The sequence below is a fragment of the Ambystoma mexicanum genome, chromosome 7p, assembly GCF_040938575.1.
Source record: "Ambystoma mexicanum isolate Mex_15411 chromosome 7p, UKY_AmexF1_1, whole genome shotgun sequence".
Classification (NCBI taxonomy): Eukaryota; Metazoa; Chordata; class Amphibia; order Caudata; family Ambystomatidae; genus Ambystoma; species Ambystoma mexicanum.
Window position 1 is genome coordinate 758,538,130 of NC_090939.1, and position 19,070 is coordinate 758,557,199.

The following is a 19,070-nucleotide window of genomic DNA, read 5'->3' on the forward strand; positions in this document are numbered from 1 at the left end:
CTGCAAAGGACACAAAGCAAGGTCCTAAAGTAAAGGGGTTTTAACCTCTTGCCACCACTCACAGTACTTTGGTGCTGCATGCTCCCTCCAACCACCTGGGGTATCCTGACACTCCAAGACGCCGGACTCACACTCAACAGCCAAAAATGCGAAGTCAACACACACACCCTATGCTTCTTTGGCCACATTTTTTTTGACCAAGGCATCAAGGCTGATCAGGACAAGATCCGTGCCATAACAAACCTCCCTTGCCCAAAGGACGTATCTGAACTCTGCTCATTCCTGGGCATGGCAGGTTACTGCGCTCGCTACCTCCCACAATACACATCACTCATGTGCCCACTATGTCACCTATTGAAAAAAGACCAACCATTCATGTGGACGGACCAATGCCAACAAGCCTTCTCCACCATAAAGCAGGAACTGGCAGCCAATCAACAACTGGCATATTTCAACCCGCAATGGCAGACCGAAATCACTGTAGACGCCAGTCCTGTGGGGCTGGGTGCAATTTTAGCCCAAACCAATCCACAACACAACGCCAAAACACACATTGTAGCATATGCCAGCCGCACACTCAACACCACCGAACAAGCATACTCGCAGTCAGAGCGCAAGAGCCTGGCAGCTGTATGGGCGTGCGAGAAATTCCACCATTTTGTCATTGGACAAACCTTCACCCTCATAACAGACCACCAGGCCCTGCTGGCCCTCTTTGGCAATCCATGAATCAAAATGCCTCCGCGCATTGAACGATGGGGCATCCGCCTCCAGGAATATGACTATACCATCATCCACAAACCTAGGGGTGATGCAAACCCTGCTGACTATCTGTCACGGCACCCGGATGGAGCGTCCGACTCTACAATGCAGGGAGAAGCTGATGGATACATTGCATACCTGTCACAGAACGCCCTTCCCCCAGCCATCACGGCTCAACTGTTTGCAGAAAGGAGCAGGGCTGACCCCACCATCAGGGCAGCAGTTCACCTCACCAGCACGAACAAGTGGCGACAGGTGGCCAACGAACACTTTCAGCCAGGGGTAAGGGTGGGAAGCCGACAGAAGAGATCTAGCCAGAATGGAGAGAATACACAATGGACTGGCCACGACAAGCCAAGGCACGCTACTCAGAGGGAACCGCCTGGTAGTGCCCAAAAGTCTAAGGAAGCCACTAGTGATGATTGCACACGAAGGCCATAGAGTCGTGGCCAACACAAAAAAGATATTGCGGAACCAGGTGTGGTTTCCCCATATGGACACCATTGTGGACGACATACTAAGACACTGCAACCCATGCCAAGTAAATGCAGCCAGCTCACCACCCTGCCCCCTGCACATAGTCCCACTTCCCGATGGACCTTGGCAGCGCGTAGCACTCAACTTCTACAGACCAATGGAAGAGGGAGGCCACCTGCTAGTGGCCATAGACGAGTACTCCTGATTCCCATTAGTGAAGCACGTACAGTCCACAGCCTTCCACCACGTGGTAGGCACAATAGACGAGCTATTCAGCGAATGGGGCATCCCCAATGCAGTGCAAACGGACAATGGATCCCCATTTCAGGGACAAGAATTCAAGAAATGTGTGGCACACCTCGGATTTCACCACCAAAAGATCACACCACTATGGCCTCAGGCCAATGGGATGGTGGAACGATTTATGGCGAATGTCAAGCGCACAGACCAGAAAACAGCGACAGACCAAGCCTCAGTGCCACAAGCCATCTCACAAATGCTACGAAGTTATCGGCATACTCCACATGATGCGACTGGCCACGCCCCAGCAGACCTCATGATCAAGTACAAGCCGCGGTCCCGACTTCCACGGCTTGAGGACTACACGCCAGAATTGGACAACGAGTTACGACAGCGAGAAGCGAAGAAAAGGCAAAAGGCCAAAGAGTGGGCCAACAGGAAGCAGAAAGCCAAGGAACCCCTGATCCCAGTAGGAGAAGCTGTGCTGGTCAGGCAGACTCAATTTCGGAAAACAGACTCGAGGCATCGGGCTGAGCCTATGATAGTGACGGAAGTAAAAGGACCCATGGTCACCGCGCTAGGGGACCAAGCTGAAATAACCTGAAACGCGTCATACTTCAGGCAAATGTTCCAAGAAGGCGAAACCAAGGACATGCCTCTACATGAAGAAAATCCCATGGACCCAGAGACTCCCCCAGATTCGCCTGAGGCGCCCTTGCCAACAGGCCAGGATGACAACAGGGATGAACAGGTCGGACGTCCCCACAGGTTGGCCAGGAAGCCCACCCGGCTCATCGAAGAGGTGTGACCCCGGACTCAGTCAATAAGTAAGGGGGGGGGGGTGTTACGGAGTAAATAAGGACATGGGCCCTTTAAGAGAAGAGGACAGGGAAAGCGGGAGGGGGACGGGGCGGGAGGAGGAGGGGAAGCGAAAAAGTTACAAGCTGCAGTTACGGTTGAATAAAGAGAGGGTCAAGATGCACCATTGTAGTCCGCGTATCATTTAGGGGTAAGCCCCTCCATAACAGGGAGGGGGTGATGAACTCCTTGACGGAAGCAAAGTTTGTCCTGTTCAGAAAACCAAACAAAGACCCCACAAATAGCGGCTCGTATAGGCCCATATCGCTATTATACATAGTCACAAAAATGTATTCCGGAATACTGGCTGACAGAGTAATGGAGGTTCTCCCGGGGATCATTGGGCAAGATCACTCGGGTTTTATAAAAGGGAGACAAACTTGGGACAACACCAGAAGGGTGATCCATCTGTTGGAAAAACTTGAAAAAGGACCGAAACCGGGCACTCGCATCTTGTTGGATTCAGAGAAGGCTTTTCATAGGGTGGAGTCGCCATCTCTGTTCCAGACAATGCTTTGGATGGGCTTCGGGACCAAGTACATGCAAATGGTCAGCGCAAGCTACAGCATCCCTCAGATCTGCCTGGCAGTGAACAACCAAATCTCTGAGGCAATACAGATAGAACGAGAGACGAGGCAGGGATGCCCGTTATCCCCACATCTGTATGCTACTTAGCTAGAGCCTCTTCTAGAGGCAGTTAGACATAACCAGTCCATTAAGGGGGTCCCCATTGGGGGGGGGCACATAAAACATCTGCATATGCAGACAATATGCTCCTAACCTTGATAGAACCAGAAAGATCGATCCCCACCCTAGTAACTGCTCTTGAAGAACAGATAGGGTTGTCAGGCCTTAAAATAAATATGGGGACGTCTGAGATGTTAGAAGTGGGAATTTCAAAGGAAATGGCCAGTCAAATACAGAGCTTCTCCCCATTCCAGTTAGTAAATGGTAGCCTGTAGAAAAGACCATACACTGTGAGTGCATCAATGTCTGTTTATTCTGATCAACCTGTAGCCAGCAGTGCTTCAGCTCCCACAACAGTGATCAGTAGAAATCAACAACAAAGGTAAAAAACATTAGAGCATTAGAACCTGGAGCGTGGAATTATACATGTAGAATTCCACGCTCATATGACATGAGCTATTTACAACACTTCTCCCCCCCTCACACACTAAATCAACATACATTCATCAACACACACCCAAGGAAAAGAAGGAAATGTTGGGGAAAGTAAAGGAAAGGCAAAGTAGTGGCAACACCACCGCAGATGATTAACCTGTAATGGAACCAAGGACAAACTCATTATACTTACAGGGGAACCTCCTGACCCTAACCGGGAGAGACCTATGAGTCCCGAACACTGAGTCAGGCTCTCTGGGGGTTGTTACCGCTGCCTCCCCATCATTAGAAGTCGAGGCAGAATCTACTGGACTCGTGGGTGCCACATCATCACCCCCTGGACCCACAGATGTCAATTCAGCACCCCTTGCACCCCCACCTTCTGCATTTACGACTTCAGCGGTACTGCCACCTTCCAGGTCGAGGATCACGGGAGGTAGAACCTCATGAAAACCACCATCGAGAACCCCCTCAATGCTGTCACCAGATAACTTGCCACGAACGCCCAAGGCGTCTTCCTCTCGCACCACTACACCTCCCTTTTTCACAACAACTACACGTCTCAAACTTCACCTGGTACCATCGTCTAGTTTTACGTAACCACGCCCCGTTTTGGTCACCACTCGTGGCTGCATGTATTTGCTCAAGCCCTTAGCTGCAAACCTCGGATTCTTCACAACAACTTGATCCCCAACCTCCACTTGCATAGGTTTCCTCAATCTTAGTTGTCCCTGCCAAAAGGCCGCCTGTTTGCGAAGCACCCTATCCAAAACATCATGCATGTCCACCTTTGACGGACCACCCCCACCGAGAGCGGGAACCCTCAATTTAGAGCCAGGCTTCCTGTCCCTCATTAGCTCAAATGGGGAAAAAGCCCGTAAAAGCCAAAGGTGTCAGCCTGTAAGCCTTAAGTGCCTTAGAAAATACGCTGCACCACGGCAAACCATTGGTGAGTGCTAATTGTATGGCCCCCTTCACAAAGCAGTTCATGCGCTCGACCAACCCATTGGCCTCTGAATTATACATGGACACCCTATGGTGACGAATTCCTAAATTAGAGAAAAACTCCTGCATGGCACTTGATACAAACTGAGAACCATTGTCCGTGACCACACCAGCAGGAACACCTTCCCTATCGAACACAGCTGAAAGGAATTTACCACCTTCTCAGTCGTCGCAGAGGTCAGCGCCGTGGCCTCCACCCACCTGGAGGTATAGTCCACCATCACCACAATGAATCTCAAACCACCACCCAAAGAATCTATGGGCCCCAATATGTCCACAGCAACCTTAGACCACACATCCTTAGGCACCTCCACAGGATAGATGAGTTGGGCAGCAGTCACCTTGCTCTTATCGCTGGCTGAACACGCTGCGCAGTCCTTGACAACTCTTTCAATATCATCATCTATCCTGGGCCACCAATACACCTCTCTGAGCCTACTTTTAGTCATAGACCTCCCCAGGTGTCCTTCATGAGCCAACTCTACAAGCCTGCCCTTGAGTGACTCTGGCGGAATCAATCTTAAACCCCTGGCGATACCCCAAGGACCCTCAGATACTTCTGGCCACACGTGACCAAACAACCTTGACAACTCCTCATCACGGACTCAGGTTCTAAGGGCCGACCTGATACTAATTAACACCGGATCCAGATTGCACTCCTCGCTCCATACTTGTTCGCAAATGACGGGAGTGACGCCAGCTACCAAGGTGCAACCGTCACCGGTCAGTTCCTGGACTTGATCTACATCCCCCTGATGCGGAAAATGGGATAGACAGTCGGCGACGGCATTCCTTTGACCGGGCACGTACTCAACCTTAAAATTAAATTCCCCCATATCAGCCTTCCAACGCATGACCCTGGAGGACGCCTGGGATAACCCCTTGGTAGTTGAAACATGTACCAATGGCTTGTGATCAGTGCACACAGTATACTCAACACCCCATAAGAAGGTTCTAAAATGCCTTGAGGCCCAGACGGCAGCCAAGGCCTCCCTTTCGATTACAGCATATCTATGCTCTGCCTCTTTAAGCACTCTGGATGCAAACGCAATGGGACAGAATGTGCCACCCTCCCACTGTTCCAACACTGCCCCAACACCATACTCGCTAGCGTCTACAGTTAAGACAGTTTTTCTCGACAGACAAAAGGACGCCAAGGAAGGAGCTTGGTCTACGTCCACCTTTAAGTTCTCAAACTCACTCTGACACTGATCCGACCAATCAAAATGTGCACCTTTCTTGAGTAATGCCCTCATGGCGACAGTTTTGTCAGAATACGCTGGCACAAATCTGCTGTAATACTGAGATAGGCCCGTAAAGGATCTCAGCTGGTCTTCATTGACTGGGGGAGGTGCATCAGGCAAAACCTTCACTAATTCCTCTTTAGGATGAACCCCATTGGCATCTAAGGTATGTCCTAGGTAAGTCACACTCTCCACACCCACCTTGCACTTGCTCATCTTAACTGTGAGACCACTCCTTTCTAACACACCCATGACCTGCAAAACTCTTTCACCATGCTCCTTGCGTGAGCTTCCCCAGACCAAGATGTGATCTTGGAAGTATTCCACACCGCTGACACATGTAAACAACTTTTGCATAACTCGCTGGAAGACGGCAGAGGCAGAAGCCAAACCGAAAGGCATTCGGCGGAAACGGAATGCCCCAAATGGAGTGATGAAAGAAGTGAGGGGGGCGTGATTTGCTGTGGTGGTCTATCTGATGATAGGCGGATGAGAGGCCAAAGGTGGAGAAACAGGAGGCCCCCCACCAAAGAGAGCATCTCGCTGATGTTCGGCAAGGGATGCCTGTTGATCCAGATGTTGCAATTTTAGTCTCTGAGGTCGACACACATTCTCATGCCTCCATCAGATTTGCGTGCCAGAACCACAGGAGCTAAACACTCTGATGACTCCACTTCCTCAATCACCCCTGCTTCCATGAGCTTGTCGAGCTCCACCTTGAGTGAGTCTCGGGAGGCAATGGGGATGCGTCGAACTTTGTGTACAACAGGAGTGGCTCCCCTTTTTAAAACTATCTTGTGTGCAAAACCCCGCAACTTGCCTAACCTGGATGTGAAAACAGTGGGAAACCTGTTTTGAAGTAACTCTGCCGTCAAGGGTGCGGCCAAATCCTTACCACTCCCACCTCCATCACTCACACTTAAAACTGGAATGGCTTTCCCAGGGCGAACATCTATTTCCAGGGCAGCCTGCTCGTCCCACCCTACGACCGGATCACCCTTATGTGCCACATAGAGTTTTCCTTTGGTTCTCCGCCCTTGAAACTCTATGTCAACCCAATCAAAACCCAGTACCTTGATGGGAACACGCCCATAGGCGCAAGGGTTGATATCGGAGGGATGCAAGTCAGACACTTTCTTCTGAAATTTGGAATAATACAGTTCTGGAGACATCATGGTATAGGGGGATCCTGTATCAACCATCAAGTCAATAGCCACACCATTTATGCACAGAGTGGCCCATGCGCTCTTCCTTGCCGAACCCACACTCAACAACAAACCCTCCTTGACACATACGTCAGCAGCTTGAGAAGAACCTATGTAACCAATCACTGTCACCCCTTCCTCCACATCACCTGAATCTACCATTCTTACAGTTTCCTTAGTGGGAACATTGTTCCTGCACATACGGGTATAATGCCCTCTCCCCTTACACTTTCTGCAAACTACTGTGGCAGCTGGGCACTCCTCCGACCCTGGGAAATGCCCATGCCAACCACACCTCCTGCAAACATCTCTTGAATTGGACGTCCCTTTGGACTCTTTCTCTCTACTCTTGGCATCTTCACTCCTGCGCGGTTGAACCATATGCACAGTTTCGTTCTTCTCCGACATTTCTTTCACACTTTTTCTGGACTCCTCCATGGCGCGGGCAATTTCGATCACTTTCTCAAGCGGTGGATCTTTCTCAGTCCACAGTCTCTCCCTGACCCTACAGTCACTAGTCTTCATCATTATTTTATCACGGATATATTCCTCAACCACACCCTTGAATGGGCTATTAGTGTAAGTAGGGCAGTAACATAGGAGTCAACGCCTTCACCAGGACCTTGTGCCCGCAAGAAAAAGTGATATCTCTCCAGAACCACATTGGCCCTCTTACTAAAACGCCCCTCCAATTTGTTAAGAGCAGTTTCGTATGCGAGCACGGCCCATTGCACAGCATCACCACCTTCACCATTATCAGGGGAGGAGCCAGTACACTGGGCCCAGGCAAATGTCTAAAGACTCTGAGGCCCTCCGTGTCAAGACAATTAAGTAAGGCCGCTTCCTTGTCGTCATCCGATAATCTGCTACCTCCTGATGCTCTTAGGTAAACTTTGAAAGTATCCACCCACAGTTCCCAGCCAATAGGTGGCTCCCCTGGGTTGGGTAAGAAGGTGGGAGGAGGACGAGCGTTGCTGTGTTGCATGGTTGGGGATAAGCTGACACCGGGTTAATGGGACTTAATAGCAAGCACAACTGAGTGTCATCAACTGACTGGGGAATCCTCAAGGTGCACCTATTTCATGAACTCAAGAAATAGGCAAGAAGACAGTTCAATGAGCTTGAGGATTATGCTCCCTTGCATCTGGACAACTGGCATGGCAATTACAGGTAATTGCAGTTCGTGCTTGTATGACTAACACGCGTTACCTTTACTGGCTGGCAGATACGTGCGGTAAGCCTTCGGCAAGGAGGGGTTAATAGCCGTAACAAAACGCAAGCACGGCCCCGCCCTGAGTTCATCAAGTTGTACGCGATTGGAGACCGGGGTTATGGCACAGCCCTACCCTGCAGGAGGCAGTCTTTCGTGAAACTTGGTGCGCTTCGTATGCAAATTATAGGCTGCAGGTCCCACCCCTTCCTGGCGGGCGGGCAGGGATCAAGTCACACACGTTCTCTGCTTTATCCCCTTTGAGTGCGGTTGTTTTCTCCCTGGCCCCCGGGCGGGCCGGGATCAAGTCACACACGTTCTCCGGTTTCACCTCCTTACCGTTTCACCTCTGTGTGCTGCGGTTTCTCCCTCGGACCCGGCCGGGGAGCGCAGCTCGCTGCTGTGAGACACCTCTCTCAATAACAGCGTTGCCAGGAAGGCTGAGAGCCCTGGGTGCAGCAGTGCAGGCCGGGGGCGTGTGAGGGAGGGCTCCACTCCCAACAGCTCAGGTTCACAAGGCGGATTGAGGGAACCGCCGGAGATGCACAGGGACGGCTAGACAGCACGGCTGGTGGTGGACAGGTGCGTGGGTAGGTAGGTTGATCACTCGTCGCCAGTGTAGTAAGGACCATACACTGAGAGTGCATCAATGTCTGTTTATTCCGATCAACTTGTAGCCAGCAGTGCTCCAGCTCCCACAACAGTGAGCAGTAGAAATCAAAAACTAAGGTAAACAACATTAGAACATCAGAACCTGGAGCGTGGAATTCTACATGTAGAATTCCACGCTTATATGACACGAGCTATTTACAACATAGTCTAGCATACTTAGGGATCAAACTGACAAGTCGTGTGGCCGCGCTAATACAAGGCAAACATGCCCGACCTAATAAAACAAATGCAGGCAGACTTCGCAAAAAATGGTCCCCAATGCGGATATCATGGCTGGGAAGGATAAATACGGTAAAGATGGTGACCCTCCCGAGAGTTCTATATAGGTTCCAAACACTCCCAATAGCTATTCCGAATGTCTTCTTTAAAACATTGAATACACTAATCTCCAGATTTATTTGGCAGAACAAACGTCTGAAAGTAGCCATGGATGTATTGAGGGCCCCCAGACACCAGGGGGAAGGGAATAGGGCTCCCCAACCTATTTCAGTATTATGTAGCAGCACAACTTTAGGTGGTTAGGGAGTGGTTCTCAGGAAGCCCCGACATAATATGGGCTAGAATGGACAGGGCAGTAGCCGCAATGCACCTGGTAGGTTTGCTCTGGATGCGGGGGACTGAGGGACCACTGAACGCTCCACATAGTAAGGTGCTCCGCACGACGTGCAATATCTGGGATTGGAGAATCGGGAAAGGGTATTTGTCATCCATACTATCTCCTTTTACACCAATGTTTGACAACCCTAACTTCACTGCAGGTATGGTAAAAGGGGCATTTAAAAATTGCAAATAACAGGTGTGTGAAAAGATTGGCGACATGGTATGGGAAAAGGAAGTAATATCATTTGAAGAGTGCAAAACACAGGTGGGGGTGACGGAGGGGATAGATTTGAATATACCCAACTCAGGCATTGGCTGAGGCAGAAGGAGACACAGCAAGCCACACTGAGGCCATTAACAAAATTCAAGATGTATATCACCTCTCACTCGGGGGACAAGCACTTGGTGGCGGACATATAGAGACAGCTACAGGAATTTCTGACTATAAGACCTTTGCCGTCTAAAGTGGCATGGGAAGGATAGCTAGGGGAAGCAATGCCCCTGAGGCAATGGGAAGAACTGTGGAATAATTTAACAAAATTGACTAGATCACTCCAATTATGAGAGCCGTGGTATAAAATGATGCTGCAGTGGCACTACGCCCCCAGCAAACTACATAGGATGTTCCGAACATCACCTAAGTAACGTTAGGGGGGATGTAGGGGAGTAGGGGACTGGATACATATCTGGTGGGGCTGCCCCAAGATAAAAAGTTTTTGGGAAGAGATTATGAAAAGCATACAGGAAATCACTCCAGAGGTTTTACCCCTGACACTGGCGGAGACCCTGGCAGGAGTGCTGCGACCAGAGATACATATAATCTCGAAGTCCCAGAAAATAGCCTTGAGAACTGCACCAATAGCTGCATGGATGGTAATCGCTAAAGACTGGAAACAAAGCTCCCCTCCATCGATGGTCAGATGGTATTGCAAGCTGTGGGATATAGTAGCGATGTAATGGATGACATAGAGGGCCCAAAGGGAGGCGGATAGGTTCCAGAAAGAGGGTCCCATGTAATAATGTCCCTGCAAAAATATTGCCATGCAAAAAAATCGCCGAAAAATGGCTGTTTTTTGTGGGGACATTATTACATGGAACATGCGGGGGACACCCCCGCAACCCCCAAACCTTTTTTTTTTCTTCATGGGGAGCGGGGGACACCCCCGCAACCTCCGCTGCCCCTGTCCCCATATATATGGTCACCCAAATAATATCGCCACGACTTTTTCCCTGCGATATTATTTACGGTGACCATGTATATGGGGATAATATTACCTGATACCAGAAAGAGTGGGGAGAAATGTTACTGTTTCTGAAAAGCGACTGTGCAACAATGGTGCGCCCAGAACAATCGGGTATTGGACACGGGTTGACAGTCTGGTATATATGGAAAAGCAAGGAGAAAGGACTGCGCACCTCGGAGGACTCGGAAACTGGGGAATGGTTCCTCAATTAGGGAGGGACGGGGGGGAAGGTTGTGTTCAAAATGTTTAATAAATGGCAATAAAAATATGTTTAAAAAAAACGATTGCTATGCCCAATGGAAAATGGCTAATATCTATGACTACACCTCTTTCTTAGTGATGTGTCATTATTATTTCCTTTTGTATGGTTATGGCATTGTGATTTTCTAAAAGGTGAACATTCTGCTTGTGCCTCAGTTGCCACTGGTTGCCTATTCTGGAAATCACATTTAAACAGTTGCAGATGCCCTAAGCTTGACAAAACAGTGCTAGTTTTTCTTTCCTTCTTTGTTTGAAATGTGTTGAGTTAGCCACTTTGATATCACTTTTAATGGTGTGAACTGTATTGTTGTCCTGGGTATTTTTGTTTGTGTAGTTGAATGGTATCTGTGCGTGATCTCCTGAGGCAGCATTGAAAGGAAGTGGTGTAGATCCAATGTTATTAGTTACCTAAGTGTGAAGTGGAATGCTTGTTTTTGTAAGAAGATTTTCTTTCACTAAGCCTTTATTGAAGTGTTAGAGCCTTACCAGAGGGCCATATTGTTTTTTTTTTGTGTTTAGCTTTATTTCGGGCAGCAGACCAGAAAAGTAGCAAGGCATACAAGTCACAATCACAAACAATCAATGTCATAGTACATTATTAAAATAATTTACAGCATACATTTCACAGGGTCACAGCATATAAAAAATAGCAATGATTAAACGCAATCATAAAAATTCATATCATTCATGTAAAATCTCTAGGATGCAGATTTAAAAAATATGCAATCTAGCTAAAAGTGATATGCCCAATAATAATGTAGTTCTAGTAAAATAGTAGACTCATAGTTACAAAAGAACAACTTTGACAAAGTGACACCCAGTCTCCTCCCCCCACTGTTATGTGAATGGCAGCATTAGGTAATGCAACCTAGTTTTGCCCTCCATGCAGTCGCCAAATAATTTGCAACCGAGTGCATTGCCAGATCACCCTTTGAATTAACACACAGTGCCAAAGCATCCTTTACAGTTCTGACTACTTTGCACCTAAATAACGGCTTGAGATATTTTTTCCTATTGACGATGATGATGAGAAGGGCAGAATAAAAGAAAATGTATTACATTCTCAATTTTGTTCTCACAAGAGGGGCATTTTTTGGGAAAATCAGTTCCATTTGTTTAGTAATTCAGCCAAAGGTAACGTGCCCAACCAAAGCTTAAGATATAGAGCCCTTGAGAATTTTGGAGATACGACTTCCAAGTAACTTTCATAACCAAAGGTCTCCTTCAGTTCCCTGTATTTCTGTATACTAGGTCTATGTTTTTTGTTATGTCTGATTTCTGTCTGCGCCCTGAAGCCTTTAGGGTACCTGGTGCACACTACAAATCAATAAACATAAACATAAACATTTCCTTCCACTCTCATTACTTGCATTTTCGGTGAGAAGTCCACATACTTCTCATGCATGAGGGCTTCTTTGATCCTTGTTTTTGAAGTCTGGCTAATAAGCTGAGATTCTGACCAGCCATCACAGTATCCTAACAAGTTAAAAGCATCCATCTAGGGTAAAGATCGACCACCCTCTGCCATAAACATGTCTTCCATGGCCAGTCTACACATAGTTAGTCCACGAGAGGACCCGACTAATATTGTTTTGTAAGTGACCACCGCGGAACATAGTGCTCCTGTACCAAAGGTGAACACTGTTAGCAAGCACCAAATTCACCAAACACACAAAAGAGCCCGATGGCTTGGCCTTGAATGCAATTAGAGCTGGGCAAGGGGAAAAAAAGGAAGACCCATCTGCAGCTTCCACTGATGCAGGTTGCTCATGTCTCTTTGCCCGGAGTCAACACATAAATCACAAAGGGGAGCTTGCAATGCAGGCCTTTACAGACAATTCGATCCTGCATTCGAAACTTGCTGATGGGCTAGAGAACTTGTCACAGTAAGAACAAAAGAGAAACATGGAATGGAGGCTACATACACACTTTTTGATTGTATAAGGAACGGAGAATATACTCTAATAGTGACCAGAAAGTACACACTCAATGAAAAGCTTAATAGTGAACTATATAGCCAGTCCAATGGCACAGTGAGCAGAGGGATCGCCTTGACATTCGTGCAGAGCTTGCTAACGCAGGTTCGAATCCTGGCGGGGCCAAACTCAGCCTTTCATCCTTCCGAGCTCGATAAATGAGCATCCCCACACTGTGGGTAATAGCAGCGCTCAGATACCCGAGGGTTCGTAGCACTGTATAAATGCCAAATTATTATTATATTTTACATATGGTAGCTACCACCAAGCTCGTGGTTCGTTGCTTTTGAGGGTGCACTTCACCTATTCGATCAGCACCTGGGCATGTGGGGCTATATTTTACACATGATGACTATACCTTGAATTGATTGGCAATATTGGGGCACATGAGTCTGAATTGTGCTGAAATGTGACAGCAGCACATCATATGAAGTTGCATTTTACATAATGGGACTTCACAGGAATAAGAACGTAATATTAGGGCATTCAAGATTGGCTACGTTTATTGCGAATGCCAATCTCCCGAGGGGAAAAAAACACCAGGATGGCCGCCACCATCGGGGAAAAGGGACTAGGTCAATTTTCCATTTCTATGGCAGCAGCCAGCAGCGGGAGGAGCGCTGGGACCATGAGGTTTTATTTTAGGGGGTACGTGGGGATGTGGGGAAATTGTTTTTAAACAAGATGGCGCCACCCGGGCAAAGGCAAAGGCCTAGAAAAGGAATATAATTACAACAATGCACCAAATATATTTCTATTTAAACAGAAGAAGAAACAGAGGAAAGAAGGATAGTAGGAAAGGGTAAGGTGTGTCACAATTGCATCAAAACATCAAAATCTCTTCACAACGCAACGCAAAAGAACATTTTATAGTGTTCCAGAGTTTTATTGGGCCGGTATGAACAATTGCAAGATATGCACCCTTCATTACAGCACGCCCTATTACGATGTTCCCTTGCGGGACCCGGCAGGCGTCCTTAGCGGGTCCCGCGAGGGGACCAGGGAGCTCCCTCTCCATTCCCATTGTGCCCTATGGGGGCTCAAATGGGAATGGGGATGGGTTTTCCCAATGAGGACTTACCGGGTCCTCCATGGTTGGAATAGCCCGGTAAATCCTCATTGGAGGAACCCGGTACTAGAACCCGGTATGGAGGCATCCATGCCCTTGATAAGGGCATGGCTGCCTCCATACTCGTAATGAGGCCCATAGTCTGAGGAAATGGCTTACAAGGATCAAAATTAAATTGTACCATGGTTCCTTTCCTTGAGTCATGTATGTTACTTTTTCCAACACAGCCAGAGATGCCATTACACTTAGCCATTTGGAGATTGATTGATTTTGATTTAGCATTTATTGAGCTCACGAACACCCTAAGGCAACTTGATGTTATAACCAGCAAGTAGAAAAGCTAGCACCTTCCATTAAAAAGGAAGGTCTTTAATCACTCCGAAGGACGAGATGGTTTTTCCGTAAGCTGCAACTCACGAGGGAGCAGGTTCCAGAGTTTGGCGGCCGTAACAGAAAAGGCACGACTGCCAACACGGGAGAGCCGGATCCTCGGGTTCGATATAACAGCATTATCCCGAGAACTAAGTGCCTGACTGGAAACACACAGCCAAAACCTTTGTTGCAGGTCTCAGGCCCCAGTCTATAAAAAATACATAGAGATGTGAACTGCACTAGTTTTTCAATAGGAGCCAGTGCAGCTGGCAAAGGACAGGGGTAATATGAGAAGAGAATGAAACACGAGATCCACTGTAAAGTGAATTACAGTAGTCAGCTTGACTCAAAACGAGGGCGGCTACCAGTGCATGCAGAAGGTGGCGGAGGGCGAAAGGGAGGACTTTCCAGAATATCTTTAATTTGAAATGCCCAGCTTCGCAGACAGCTGAAACCTATGCTTCTACGGAAAGTGAGGCAGAAAGTTTGACAACAAGGTCTCTCACAACTAATGAAGGAAGAGGCAGAGAGCCAAGAGAGACAGGCCAGAAATCCGAAGTTCACAGAGAAACAGCAGAATGGGGGCCCACCACCAGGACCTCCGTCTTGTCCCCATTCAGCCCAAGCCAATTGTCACTCATCCAGCACCCCCAGGCACCCCACAACTGAGACGCAGCCTCCATATGATGATCAATACAAACCATTATCTGCGTATCATCAGCAAACGAGTAGCACCTGAGGTTGTAGGAATGGACGAGCTTGACCAAGGGCTGAATATACACATCAAAAAAGTGTAGGAGAGAAACCAAGATGGCCACCAGTAGGGGGGTAGAAGTGCAGAGCACAGCTTGTCCCCAGCCCGTAACGAAAGGTGAAAAATTAATCAGTCCCTGCCAACCCCCCAGAGGTCAGCATATGGGGAGTGCAGGTACCCTCCCCACAGCAGCTGATATTGATGGTGATGCTGCGGGGGCCTGGAGCATGGATCCAGGATACAGTGTTGCTGCTGCAGGCACGATAAACGGAGGAATGGGACGCGGCCCATACCGGAAGGTAGCCTGGCTGCCACCGTTAGTCCGGACTGCGGGTTGTGGTACCCGCTGCTGGTGCACTAGTGAAGAGCTGGGCGAGTGCCCAGAGGGCTCCCTGCTTACACGATCTGTCACACCAGAGGAGGAGCGGCAGGAAAAATGCGGCCACAGTGTAGACAGGCAGCAACCTACGACATTCTACAGGCCCAAGGAGACCCTTAGAGGCAAGGAGCACCTGGTGAGTGAGGTGGCCCCCGTGGCCAGTGGTAAAGGCGGGTGCAGGCAGGGCCTGACAACAGAGTGAGAAGGAGGCGCCAGCCTTTCCCACCAGAGCCAGGCTTCCAGCTGGGGAGAGGAACGCGAGGAACGGCAGCAAGGTACACTGGTGAGAGCTCTGGGGGAAGCAGAGAAGGAGCCAGCTGAGAGGAGACACCGCTGGTGGGTGAGGAAAGGTGGGTGCCCCAAACACAGTAGCTGTAGCACAAAGAGGGGGCGTCTGGAGGCCCCCCTTGCCCGAGCCAGTGGGGTCTCAGGCCCTACCAGCAGGCAGCAAGAAGGAAGGCCTGAACCAGAGGAGAAGCCTGGATAAGTAGGGGCATTGAGGCATCCCAACTGCGGGGAGCCCTGTGGGGGATGAGTGGAGCTGGAGAGCAGAGAAAGCAAAGCCGCCCGCCTAGAGGAAGTGTGCAGGGGGTCTGGACAGAGCGATGCCCACACTCCATCATACAGTGCCCACCATAGGACCAGTGATAAGACGCTGGGGGACCTGGGCACACAGGCTCCATCGGAGAAGCAGTGATGAGGGGCAGTTGCCAGCTGCAAGAAGTCCAGGCAGAAGAGGATGCAAGCCACAGTGCTCCTCAGAGTTGCAGACTCCCTGCATCGAGGTACGGGGAGTCTAAGCTATGCTGAGCTGAAGCGGGCAGCCCCCTGAGGGGCACATGTCTAAAGCCAAGAGCAGAGGAAGGATCAAGGACACCCCGGCTCACCCAGAGGTGCCCTCCCAGGGGGCAGAGGGCACTCTAAACAGGAGCTGGCAGTTATACAAGTAGAAGGTCTGAAAGCCCACAGCACCCTCAGACGCGGCTGCAGGGGCAGGCAAGACCCCCCCCACCATCAAACCCCATGGCAATCAACAAGGGGGACCTGGTGCAGTCTCATCCTTAAAATCTGACTTTAAGGGCGTGGTGCAAGAGTTCAAGGAGGAGCTCTCAAAATTAGGGGAATGTGTATACACGAATGAACAGGCTCTCCAAGAACTGGCTAAAGACTCCAGGAAAAATGACAAAGCAGTGGACAATTTAGCACGGATGTCGCACAATCTGGAACTCCAGTGCGAGGATCTGGAGAATAGATCACAGCGATCAAACATACGCCTTAAGAATGTCCCGGAGGAGGTTGTGCACAGAGAGCTCAAAACGACAATTCTATCCTTCTTTGCAGAACTCTTAGAGGTCCCCCCAGGTGAGATCCATCTGAACAGAATGCAGAGTGGTCCCCTTGCGAAGGGACGTGGGAGCCCACCCAAGATATGTCCGAGCCGCATTTGCGTCCTGTGGTCAAAAGGAAAAAGTCTTGAGGGCTGCCTGCATGGATACAGCCCTGAAAATTAACGGGTCAGAGGTCCAATTCTTCCAAGATTTGGCACAATCCACTCTGCTAAAGAGGAGAGTGATGGGACTGGTAGTTAAAATCCTCAACTAAGAGAAGGTCCAATACAGTGGACCTTCCCGTTTGGCTTGCTGTTTACATGAAAGGGAAGACAATATAGGGTGACATCTTGTGAGGAAGGCCTGAGCGTGGTTTTGCCTGAGAGCTGTGATGGGGCACAGGTCCTGGAAGATGGGGGCTTCGGAACCCATAAGAGGTGGCCATGGGAATGGTCAAGGGTGGCAAGAGTCAATAAATGGCCTTGGGCCCCCAAAGGCTGGAACAAGCCCAAGGACACTCCGCTTGAGGGGGGAAAATGAAGAAGTGCAATATGAATCTGGCTGGTGGGAAACGCAGAAACAGACGGTCATGGGGAGAAAGGGAGAAGGGGATAGCAGAACAGTTATCCCAGGGTCACCAGCAGGGGAATGCAGTAGGGGTTGCATTCAAGGGTTTCAGGTGGAGGGGGCACAAATGGGTAAGGGAGGGGAGCTAGCTGTGGGAAGTGTGCTATCTTGGAATTTTATTGAGAGGTCTAGCGATATCTCTCTGCAGTTTTTGGATTCAGGTGGTTTACCGGTACATGGTCGGGTATCTGTCCTGAGGTTGTCTCTAGGACCCATGTGCCAGCCTCAGTTATTGCAGGGGGAGTGGAAGGAGAAATTGGGGGGATGGGAGGGGGAGCTGCGATAAAATGAAATTGGTCCTAGGCGAAGGAACAAGGGGGGGGTTGAATGCTGTGACAGGGGGAGAAGGGGGTCAGCATCAACGCACCAGTCACAACACACATGCTGGACAGACGGATTTTGGAGGGCTTCACATGGAGACAAAGAGAGGAGGCCCAGGGAGGGATTGAGGGGGGCAGTGGGAGGAATGAACAGTGGTTTCAAAGTCCTCACGTATAATATCAGCAGATTAAACTCCCTGGTAAAGCAGCGTAACATGGACCATTTCTTGAGGCAAGAGAAACCAGACTTTCTCACACTCCAAAATAAGTTGAGGCTCCGACTGCAGATCTATCCACATGTCTTTCAGGCAAATGCGGCTGACAAAACAGCAGAGGTCCTGATAGCTTTCAGGAACATTCCTGATCTGGTGGTTGTGGACACAGAGGGGGATCAACAGGGGTGATTTCTCTTCATCACATTGCGTATTAATGTGGACACATTCATTCTATCGACGGTTTACGCGCCAAACTCTGGACATGATGGGTTTCTCAGAATGACACTGGGTGAGCTTGAAGGTTTGGCCGGGGGGTATGTTATACTGAGCGGAGATTTGAACATGGCATGGGTACTGGGCGAAGACCGTAGTGGAGCGGGACATATATCCAAGGGTGCTCCATCTCAGAAGCCTAAAGGGAGGTTCCAGGGGTTAGGGCTGGTGGATATCTGGCGCACGTGCAGTAGCTCGGAAGCTGGACTCACATACTATGTGCATGTCCATAGGACATTATCCTGCATAGACAACATCTGGGTGTCTGCCCAACTTGTGGGCGGATTCAGAAGGTAACTTTGGGAGCCATTGCACTGTCCGACCATGCCCGCTAGATGTGACAGTTGATATATCCCAAGGCCGGAGGAGGCTCTGGCAATGGTCCCTACCAGAATGGATACTGGCGGGTAGAGTCTTATCAGCGACTGTGCAGCAAAAAATTCAGACCTATTTTTGGAAAAATGCTACGAACGAATCCCCCCAACTCCCCGGGGAACTGGTGGGATGCCTTCAAGGCAGAAGTCAGGGGAGAGCTGATTGCTCTCAAGGCCTCCAGGGACAAACAAACTAGGAAATTAGAAGACGAGCCTGGAACTACAATGAAAAAACATTATGCATCAAAGGGGGAACTGCTCAGCGAGGGCCATGCTGAAAAACGACTGGGCAATACCTGCTGAGGGCCAAAAAGGCAGTGCAGAGCCTCCTCGGCATGTAACAGAGATTCTATGTGAGAGGGAATAGAGTGGGTAAGCCATTAGCAGGTGAGGGGAGCGATCCAGACTATCCTGACAATCCGGGATGATGTGAGGGAGGAAATGGTGGACACAGAGGGAATTCCCAGGTGTTTTGAATGCTTA